Below are 12297 nucleotides of genomic sequence, written 5' to 3'. Positions count from 1 at the left end.
CATGCACACATACTGTACACTTATTGACAGGTTCTGTGACCTGCTAATCTTCGACATTATGCAGTTTTATCAGAAAAGTGTGTGTGTGTGTGTGTGTGTGTGTGTGTGTGTGTGTGTGTGTGTGTGAGAGAGAGAGAGAGCAGCATGAAGCAGATTCAGAGATAATGTCAAAAGCACAATATCATATATACACTAATATCTCCATAACATATAATGACACAAATGTCTCCATATGATGTTTGACTTTTATGTCAGTTATTATTGATTTGTATGCCCTTTAATGTTTAATATGATTTTTTTTTTCTACTTTTCGAAGTGTCATTGTAAAGTTTTTTTTCTTTTTCTTTTTTTGTTGTTGTTGTTGTTTTGTTGTTTTTTGGGGAGGGGGTGCTCACAATAAAATAAATGTTTGTATGTCTATGTAACGTTGTCAAATGTGAATTATATTAAAGACTGTAGACTGTTTCTGTATATGCTGCTGCAGTGTATAAAGATTGAAAAAAAATTCCATAATATAGTTTTTTTTTTTTTTTTTTTTTTTTATAACTTACTTGCAATTATATTATATTAAGCAATTTACATTACATAATAAAGCAAAGTTGTCTTTAAAGATACTGTTGTAATTTATGATTGTGTCTTCTTTTTAAGGCCATTTTATTGATATTGAAATTGTAACATTAATTTCTGAAGTTTAAATGCACACTCAAAACTATACGTGCAATATGTGCGTTTTCTGAAAGTTGTCTGATAATCATCGGGGTCGTGTCTCAGAATGAATGACTCATGTACTGACATGGAGTAAGTAGATATTGGAGATTTCTGTCTTACATGAGATTATGCTCATAAACATCAACCATCCAATTACAGCTCCACACACAGCCCACACTGGGTTTTTTTCAAGGCTTGCCTGTGTGAATAAACAGCACAAGTGTGCCAGAATCCATCCAGTCCCTCCACCCTCCCCATGCCAAAATGCTCAAGGTTGCCCTTTCTAGTCAAAAAGGGTAGAGTGCCACCTATTGGTACACAGTTTGGAACCTGCCCTGTGCACTTACTCCTCCCGTCCACCTCCACCCGTCTAGTGCCAGACTCATGATTATACACTCACAAGCAGGCACACAACTAACTTTTGTCCCATGCTCAGTTTGTGGTGTTTGGGATGGCGAGCAGTGTGTTTGGTTGAAGAGTTGCAGAACTGGTTTGATTCAGAAGCTTCTGCGTTTAAAACACTGCATTACCATAAAAACAGAACATTGTTCTCTGTTCTTCAAGAACCCCTATTGTGGCTTTCATAATCAACCTAATCAAGTCAGTACCACATCAGACTCCTCGCATATGCTTTATGATTTAGAGAGTTAGCCTTTTTTCTTCTTCTCCTTCTTGTGATGACAACCAGGATATTTTTTATTTATTTATTTTTTTCAAAACAATGCCAAAATTAGCTCAGCCCTGCTCCAACAGCAGACTGTCACATGCCATGTGATTCACTCTGCGTTCTGACGTCGCAAAAGCAGAGAAAATGACTAGAGGGAGAGAGAGAGAGAGAAAGGGGTGAATAAATAGAAAATCACACATGCAGAATCACGGCAGCCTCAAATGCCAAGTTATCGTTCAATAAACATGTCAGTGGAATCCAGCTCAGACTAGATTCACGCTAGACTACAGCTAAACATACTCATCCATTAGCCTCCAACAATCTGCCATGGTTCAATCAGATTGTGAAAGCATGTGTGTGTATTCATGTGGACATATGTGCGTCGATGGGAAATTATTGCAAGTGCATTGAAATATTAACCAGACTAGGGCTACATGCACCTCAAGGGGATATTATTTCCCATTCCAGGGATACTTGGAAATTTTGCATTTTTTTTGTTGAAAATACATGTTTTCGTTGCCTGTAAGACTGCAAAATCTCAGGTGTCTCATTAAAGAGAGATTTGTTTTACAGTTCATTTTTAACCACATTATTATATTAAAGCCCTTTTGATAATATTGATGATCCTTCATCCATTCGAATGTGTTTAGTTTGTATTGATTAAAGGGGCACTCACCACCATCAGTGTGAAAATGGTCTGGAATAACCAATCTAGACAAATCTAGGACAGTCTTATGAAAATGTTTCACCGTTGAAGGCTTCTCATTTGATGTGCCATCATGCATATTGATTTTGAAGATGATATGCAGAATCAATTCAATACATGGCTTAGCCAAACTGTGCCCATCAACACTGTGAATGCTCATGGATACAATTCTTTCCAATCTGCCTTAAGCTTCTTATGACAATCTTCCATTTCTAGGCATCAAAGGAGTAACACACAATGTGATCGCGAGCTGTGAGCAGCCACACAGCCTCATGTGTCCTGCTGACCTATATTGAAGATGCATGACTGAACTGTCGTAGTCAGCACCATACAATGGCCATACACTAGCCCTCCATACATTTTCAAAAACTGCTTTATTCCAGTGTCTCGGACCACAGACAGAAGTTACATTGAAAGTAGGGCCAGGTGTCTATACACCATTAATGTATTATATATATATATATATATATATATATATATATATATATATATATATATATATATATATATATATATATATATATATATATATATATATATATATATATATAGTGTAGTTTGATTTCAATCATCTGTGAAATCTAATTTTGAGATATCAAGCATTAAAGTGTATTTTCGTTCATTTCACTATGATTTGCTCTGGGTGTGTGCTCACAGTGTGTGTGTGTTCACTGCTCTGTGTGTGTGCACTTTGGGTGGGTTAAATGCAGAGCACGAATTCTTAGTATGGGTCACCATACTTGGCTGAATGTCACGTCACTAATTTCACTAGGATTTCAATCTTTGAGATGGCCTTACTCAGTCAATAAAAAGAAAATAAATAAATAAATAAATAAATAAATAAATAAATAAATAAATAAAATTGAATATAAATAAAACCTTAAATGAGAAAACGTGTATTATTTGTAAACGGAACTTGGGGAAAAAAATCAATGGAAAGATTAGTAAATGAAAACAGAATATTCCTTTATTTTTTATTACATTAAAAAACAACCTCCCTTGTAGTTAAAATATAAATTATAATAATATTCTGGTTCTGGTTTTGATTTATTTTGTTATTTTATAAATTTATTAATATATTTATTTATTTATTTTTAATTTTATTTTATTATATTTTATTATTTTTCGCCTAAATTAATACATGTATTTGCCTTTTTTATAAATAAATCACTGCTTTCTAATATAAAGTAACTACCCACCTCTATGTCTTTACATTCTCATTTGATTCATTTTAGATGGAAAGCCATGTTCTAGTTAAAATCCTCTTGAGTTCCAGCTAAAAATATTACTAAGATCACTTAAAAATGACCTTGTTTGATTGGCGTTCTCATTTTAGCTTCACTGTTTTAAACTGCAGATCTCTCTCTCTCTCTCTCTCTCTCTCTCTCTCTCTATATATATATATATATATATATTGGTTGTTCATTTGTTAGGTCTGTCTGTCTATCTATCTATCTATCAATCTATCTATCTATCTATCTATCTATCTATCTATCTATCTATCTATCTATCTATCTATCTATCTATCTATCTATCTATCTATCTATCTATCTATCTATCTATCTGTCTGTCTGTCTGTGTGTCTGATTAGAATTGTGGCACACAGACATCATAATTCCAATATACAGTCATGGCCAAAAATATTGGCACCCTTGGTAAATAGAATCAAAGAAGGCTTTGAAAATTAGTCTGCATTGTTAATCTTTTTTTTTTTTTTTTTTTTTTTTATGAATTAACAAAACAAAACAAAAAATCACAAAAATCTTAAATCTTAAATAATAATTTAAAATGGGGAGAAATATTATTATTAAATAAATGTTTTTCTCTAATACGCTTTGGCCAAAATTAACGGGACCCTTTTATTCAGTACTTTTTGAAACCTTCATTTGACAGTTTAATATCCAATGGAAGTGTAGATTTTTGTAATTGCTTTCTTTTTTTTTTTCAAATAAAAGATTAACAATGCAGATTAATTTTCACAGCCTCCTTTGACCATATTTACCAAAGGTGCTGATATTTGTGGCCATGACTGTAAGGTATGTACAAAATTATAACACCATTAGCAACAAATGAATCAGGAAATGTAATGGGATCTCCATACAAGACGATGCAATGCACAGCCGTGTCTATAAAGGTGAAAGTATGGCATCATCCATTCAGAATTTTCTGTCTTCGGGGTGGTGTGTACTACAGCCTGCTCTGCAAACTGTAAAAGGGTATTCTTTCACAAACTCATAAAAGATTGGTTTATACCTGCACACTTTCTCCAGAGTGATCAGTTACCTCCCTGCTTGTGAGATGGTGGGCTTGATCATCATATCCATGCTGTGAGATCTTGAATACATGGACATATCACTCCACTGTGGCGTTTTTCAATCCCAAACCCAGTGTGAGATTGTGGAAGCTCACTTGTGCCTCAAATCCTCACATGTATGGGCCATTACTTCCCTCTAAGGCTTGGAGGATGACAACAACAACAAAAAAAGAATAGATCAGACCTCATGTCCGTCCATCTGAGAGGTTTTATCTGTAGACCCTGAATAACACATACTTTCAAATACAAATAACGCCTTGTGACAGACTTTTCTGAGGCTTGCCTGCTTTGAGGGCTACATCTATTGGTTAAAGGTCCTACTCTCTGTCTTTGTCTCCACTTTCACCAAGTCTACTCATTCTGCAATGGCTCTGGTGAAGGCTACTGGTGTTTGCATACTCAGCCGAAAAAGAGAGACAAATTAAGTTGGTTTATAACATGGGTGCTTCGTTGATTAAGGTAGTCCATTATTACCCAAAAGCTGGCATTTGTTAGCCAACTATGGTCACAACTTCCAACTTGTTACCAACATAGTTCAATGAATCTGTTTTGTGTAAACATACTTTAAACAAACATTCCCAAACAGCATCGCAGACTCACGCTATTGGAACTACAGCTCCTGACCTGTGTTTAAAACCATAGGGTCTTGTTATTAAGACGTGGACTTAAACTACTGTATGTCTTTAAGCACAATAACCAAGCTAGCATGCAGTATTTCCTATATCTTCCATTCCATTCAAATATATATCCATTTCAATCTATATATTTTAGCGTGGCCTCAGTAAATGGCATTTTTGTAGAGTGCACATGTGAAGAAATGCGTAAGGGAATCCTGGAGTATGACGTAAGATGCAACCCATGATGAATAATCAACGATGAATACATCAAAAAAAGCAAAATTACAAAAAATGAAGTAGTCCTCAGCTGCCATGGATGTTACTGCAGCATCTTGGAAATCCCGAATCAATGAATTATAAGTTATTAGTCCACCACCTGTGTGTGACATTATTAATCACGTCCTATACTGTTGATCCAACATTGCTCTAAACAAAGCTGATTTGACCATGTTCCTGAAAACAGTCGTGACTAGTTAGTAAGTTTCTACAGCAATGCAATGCATTAAGCAGTGAGTTACATCATTGTACGAGAAACACATCCCTGTTTGACAAAGCTGTCACTGGGGGGAACAGATAGTTGCAGTTTATACTTGTGAGGTAATAATCAGGCATTTCCTTAAGTAGGGTCTTTATACATACATGTACTTCTCTTCTTCTCGCCCCCTGCAGACTGGCGAACAGATGAAGTTGTCCACACAGGACTTGCTATGGCAGGTGATCTTGAGGCATCCTGATAGAATGCCCAAGCCAGCCCAGACATCGATTATTAAATGTGGCCTCCATGCTCCATGTTTGTTCTAGAAAATACTTGGGAATGGGGTACATGATCATTCCATGCGATCCCAGGGATTTCACTGCAAGCATCTTATATGAATGCATTATATGGAGCTTGCCAAAGCCTTTATAAGTCATAGGTGTTATCTGGTTATGGATTTCATGAATGAAATTGCAGTCTTGTGACAGGATGGTTTATAATAAAAAAATAAGTAATGCAAGTGATTAATTTTCTAGTGGGTAGGAGACTGTACCTCCATTGGCATCTCATTTCAGTAGAGTTGACTGACAGGCCTAGTTTGTTGCAGGCCTTCACAGCAGCAAAGATGGTTTGCAACTTTAGGACCTGCACTGTTGAGACATAAGTTGTTACCTGAAGAAAATAAAACAGTTCCTTGGAATGCACTTTCGATTTAAATTTTCGAAGACACTTTTTGTTTCTAAAGGGCATATGCGAGTATGCATGATTGACCATGAATATTAGTGTGATTTACACCTGAGAAGACAAAGGCCCAAATAATGAGCTGAATAACAAGTCTTTCAGTCAGGTTTGTGACTGAGAAGGTTGGTAAATAGTAAAAATATTGAACAATATTACAGCTTTAGCAAACTGTTATTGACTGGTATTGTGTCATGTTGAAATTTATAAATGAACGTCACATAACTAGCATTTCCAAAGTGTATATTGTTCATGTGCTCTCAAATAAACTAAATGATAAGTTTATTTATATAAAAGACTTATGTTTATGGTCTCTGCTGGATTAAGTGCTTCATTATTTTTTCAGAGGTAATCCTCGGCGCATCTTCTGGGGGTGAATTATGTCTTATTCCTCTCAAAGCGAATGAAACAGTAAAATAAAATAAAATAACTTGATGTACAGTCAGGCTGTGTTGTCTTCTGTTGTTTGGGTGTATTCAAGCCGCGTGCTTCAGTGAAACATTAGAATCTGAATAGAGCGTTCAGCGCGGGGATGTGGTCATATTAGAAGATAATGAAGGGAGACGTGAAAAACGGACATTGCATTGTTTCCATATGGATTACTTTATCACAGAATATCTGTTTTTGGCAGCACTTGTTTAGTTTACATACTTAGACATGTCAGGCTTTCTATAGATATCTCTCTCATGTCTCTTCGTTGAGTATTCACGGAGTTACAGTTCATTTTAATGACGTGTTTGTAAATGAAGATCGCCGCAGACAAAGGCTACAGACAGCACACCTTGTTTGTTATCTTTATTTTATAAATGCACAAAGTTTTGTTGTTATTATGTGTGGATACAAATAAAAGCAGACCCTTTACAGATTTGATTGATGTATTGCTCTTATCTGTACGATCAAAACTGAAAGTGTAATTTAAGTTATTGTTTCGGGGTTTTCAGGAGAAAATGCCTCATAATGCGTATCCGCGTTAATCGACTCCAGAGGGTTAATGACAAAATGTTCATTTTAGGGTTGGAGCACCCCTTTAATACCAGCTTTGAGTATTCAGTTTGTAGCAACCCTGTTTGTTCTTAATGTGAAGTGAAAACTTTCAAGCTTATTTTTGAAAACAGATAGTGGTCATTCCCTTGCCATGTTTGTCTTTCCTATAAGTAATAATGTTTTGTGACTGTCTCTCATTTAATGATGCAGTCCATCTAGTCAGTCTAGCCATGATGAGAAGCACTAGACGATGCACTGGCTATGGTAGATTAGTGCTTGGGGCCGGTGTTCACACAGCACAAATTGCACTGCACTAAATTAACTCTTCAGTTTCTGGACCCAGCCGCTTTGGTCACTATGCTCCCTTCCTTCTAGTCGTCCGGCTTCTCAGTAGACCCTAAGGACCAGATTTACTAACAGTTTGCACAAACCCTCTTTTTGCTTTACTGAAGACATGCAGTGAAAAATTTTCTATGGAAGGGCATGAACACAGTCTTTTTTTGCAGCTGACATTATTGCATATGCATTTGGAGAATATTTAAATGAATAGCACTACACAATTTAATAAGGTTTGCAGTTTTTTTGGTATTTGCACCATTATTTACTGCCCAAAAGCATAGCATGTTTAACCCATTTTGTGTTTGACATTGTTACGGTTGTTGCTGCAAGGAGGAGACACCACAGTGAACAAAGCAAGCATAGTTGACCGGAGATCATTTTTCCCACTCTTATCAATTTATTTGTACTGCCAGAGGAAGACATTATCCAAACATATCCTTATGGTAGATTGCAGTGATCATTATGGAAATAAGTTGTTGCATCTGTGATCTGTGTTCTTTAAGTTGAACATTGTCAGTACATCACCTGCAGAACTTTCCACTTTCCCATTGACACTTTTCTGGAATTGCATTTTTGTGCTTATTTGTCCTATTTAGTAAATCTGGACTTAACTATATTAAAACCTGACCTGACATGTCATCATTCTATCAAAACACTAGCAAGTTTTCTATTAAATGGGAACATATTCTAACAAAAATACTAGCAGTTGATGGTATTACAAAAACGGCATTAATTGTCATGTTTCAATTCTACCTGCATACAACAGACCAAATAAAAATTTTGTTTTGTTTTGCTTCATGTCTTTTCATTCTATACTATAAACCAGCCTCCTTTTTTTCTTTCTTTTTTTTCATGACATGATTGCTGCAGTAAAAGCTTTATTTCCTCTACCTTGCACAATTTTCTCAGGGTATTTATTTATAAAAAAAAAAAAAAAAAATTCTATCCTCACCCTTATTGAGGAATCTTGTGTTTGATCACTGGCCACATGACCAATTGTTCCTCCTAGATGCAATGGATGGCAGCTGCAGAGAATCTCTTCTGAAGAGTAGGATAAGGCCTGCTGAGTGTTTCTGACAAATAAATACATTTATTTATTTATTTATTTATTTATGTATTTATTTATTTATTTATGTGTTTATGTGTTTATGTGTTTATATTTGTGTGTGTGTGTGCATTTATTTATCATTTTGTCACAAACATAGCAAAGGGACACCCTAATAACTGACTAATTAATGTAGCAAGGACATTCTAATGATCTCTGATGGTGAAGAAAAGACTCTTATTTACCAGCTGGGTCAGAGTCTATAGAGACTTGAGCCTGTCTGGACGAGCATGTGATCGCTGGAGTGACAGCAGTTAGCATCGACACCTCTTGCCTGTGTGTGGGAGGTGACTGTAAATACACAGTGGGAGAAGTTTCCAATAATCATGCTAGGATGTCTGCACAGGAACGACTACCTGCTTATTCTACTGGTCTTGATTGGGGGGGGGGGGGGGGGGGGGGCTATCCTTGGGTATCTGGCAGAGAAACTGTTTGCAGATGTGTGGGTGTCCTAACAAACGCAGCTCAGCTAATGGGCTGAACTGAGCTCGTGGATCCAGAGGCAGATAATGGGTTCAGCACATGGGCTGCTGGGATTGTTAGTTGGGGAAAGTCGAAACTGAGAGGAAACAGTCAAAATCTTCAATTATCGGAGGTCTTGACCTTCAGACAAGGTTGTATTGGCAGGAGGCCATGTGTTAATCTAGAATGTGTAGGACCTGAAAGAGACTTTTAAACAAAAAAGCTTGGAAAGCAAATCATTTAATTAGAAGCATTCATAGAATTCAAATAGAAATTAACAAAATGTGTTTTGTTGAGGATTGATGTCTGGGTCATAACAGATTGCTCTCATAGAAATGTAACTGAAAATTTGATCCACACACAGTTATATTTATTCAAATTTAATTTCACAAATCTTCTTCTTAAAGACATTCTTTTAATTCAAGACAATTACTAATATTTACTTAATTGTTTTGTTTCAAAACTAAAATGAACTCCCCTGGTGTAAAAAAAAAAAAAGGTTTTGGGGTTGGTTGGCATGATATGATAATATTTCGATTTATATTTATGCATTTGGCAAATGCATTCTTCTGAAGCCAAAAACTTTTTTAAAGGTTTTAAAATGTGACCTTTATCAGACATTGGTCTGAACAGCCAGTGCCGTTAAACTAACCAGCATCATTGCATCATACTTAAAGAATTTAACATTATACGTATAGTTTATGACATTTGTAGTGGTTTTGCACTTTAAAGGGACAGTTCACCCACAGTGATTTGCGGCATAGTATCATGTTGAATATTTAATGGATTTTTTAAAGAAAAAATCTAAACAGAAAAAAAAAAAATGCTTTGGGTAATATGCCTTAAACAGAATAAATCCAGGGCTGCACACAACCAAAATACCTTGTATTTCTTTGCCAAAACAGCAAGGGAAGAAGGATTTTATAACATAAGCACAGCAGTTATAGTAGATCTCGAGTATCTCTTATCTCTGCATATCTGTCTAAAGTGATGGATAAAATGGACATAATAAAGAATTGCACTTTTTGACTATGCCAAATGGTTTAAGATTTAACACTGACAGCAAACACTTTGCTGTTATAATCTGGAGGAGCATTACATTATTTATGTATCTTGGAATAGCCATGGCTCAAAGGGAGCCCCTGCCTCCGATGCTGCTTATTTTCCCTCTACATAACACTTGCATATTTCTGAGCGATGATTGAAGGCACCTTGAGTTCGCTGGACAGAAGCTATGCTAATGTAGATGAAAATGCCCTTGGGTTATTTGTGTAAGTGTGACACATTTAGCTCAAGTGTGTGAGTGTGAGTGCGATTTGTATGTGTTGAGAGGGAAATGAGAAATGCTACACGAAAATAAGGTTAACTTCACATTACCATGGAAACACAGTGGTGCCGAGCTGGTTCCATCTGCTCAAATAACTTTCTGTAAAACTTCTAGCGGCTGTCAGCAGCTGTTATCTTTCCATGAACCTATGCGAGTAGAGCCACAGGGAAAATGAGGTATGGTCAAATGTTTATTAGTGTAGTGCTCTTGTTTAATTAATTTAAGCATTAGTGCATGTATCATGGAATGTGGAATGCTTATTATGCAAAATCCGAGTCTTGACACAGCATCCAGTCGTTTGCTATAATGCTGATGATGCTAATGACCTAGATAAATAATCCCGTGGCTGATTGTCAATTGGCAGAAGAAACTTTAATTAATTAAATAAAATCCTTATATTTGTGAAACCATAATAGGGTATAATTAAATAATTAAATGTTCGCATTGCATCTTCTCCGTTTTTACACAACTTGGAGAGTTGACTGTATTCTTCATATCCAACCATGGTTTCTTTCATTTGTGGGAATACACTCTAATCCATCAATTAAAGGTGTCATATGATGTTTTTTTTTAAGATCTTTATTTGGTGTATTTGGTGTAACAGAATATGTTGACATGATTTAATGTTCAAAAACACATTATTTTTCAAATACTGTTCATTATTGTAGGTCCTCTCTGCCCCGCCTCTCTCAAACATGTCGAAAATGAAAATGTAACACCCCTTTCCATAATAGTAAGGTGCTTCTTATAAAATAAATGTAAATACAGTTAATAATGTCCTTAGTTTTACCATCAGTTCAAGCCTGAAAGAGTTACAGACTCAGTGATGAAGCTCGTATGTGTTTGCAGTACACAAGCCACAGATGGTTAAGACAGCTGACTCCACACGACGCGCAAAACTATGCATTTGAACAGTCAATAGGAAATAAACTAATAATAAAACATACTTCCAGAAGCTGATTCAGAAGTGCCAGATTGTCGTAGCAAAGTCAGAATCACCTCCTCTCCTTGGTTCACGAAACGGTCATCCATAAAATGCATTGCTGTTCTGTCAGAAGTAATCTTAAAGACTTCTAAATGCATCTACATTCAGAAGGCCAAATAAAGTGTTTTTGCTTTCTCCTAGATACACACACATCTCCCTGACATGACTGCTTCAACACTAACTGTGTTACTGAAACCACGCCTTCTTTCTTTGTGTGAACTAGAGTGGTGTGGATTACTTGTGGATTATTGTGATGTTTTTATTAGCAGTTTGGACTTTCATTCTGATGGCACCCATTCACTGCAGTGCATCCATTGCTCAGACAGTAATGAAATGACACATTTCTCCAAATCTGATTAAGAAACAAACTCATCTTAATCTTGGATGGCCTAAGGGTGAGCACATTTTCAGAAAATGTTCATTTTTGGGTGAGCTACTCCTATAAAGTTTGAATAGTTTTAGGCCCTATTATATACCTGTGAAAAGTGCTTATGATGCTATCATCTTACGGTAGAGTTTGGTCAATTAGTGATTATAGGTTTAGGAAATGATGCTCTAATGCTTTAACAGTCTCTTTGGATGATGACTTTGGGCTCCTTACGAGTAACGCAGTATGAATAAGCCTTTGTCTTACCCCATAAACTCTTGACCTTCATTTGTTTCCTCACTCTGAAGATTTACCATCGTGACAGAGGAGGCTTAAACGTGATTACAGTTCCTGTGTGAGAGGGTAGTAATTACTGTCTTTAAAGCATCTTTTCCACTAGAAAGCAGGAATGTTTATTTTCCCTTTCCTCCATTGTGTTCTTATATTAATGCTATTTTGTTTTTATTTTTAATATCTTCACCAGTGACATCTCTTTGTATTTA

This window comes from Carassius gibelio, chromosome B21, assembly GCF_023724105.1.
Source record: "Carassius gibelio isolate Cgi1373 ecotype wild population from Czech Republic chromosome B21, carGib1.2-hapl.c, whole genome shotgun sequence".
NCBI lineage: Eukaryota > Metazoa > Chordata > Actinopteri > Cypriniformes > Cyprinidae > Carassius > Carassius gibelio.
This window is presented reverse-complemented; position numbering follows the sequence as displayed.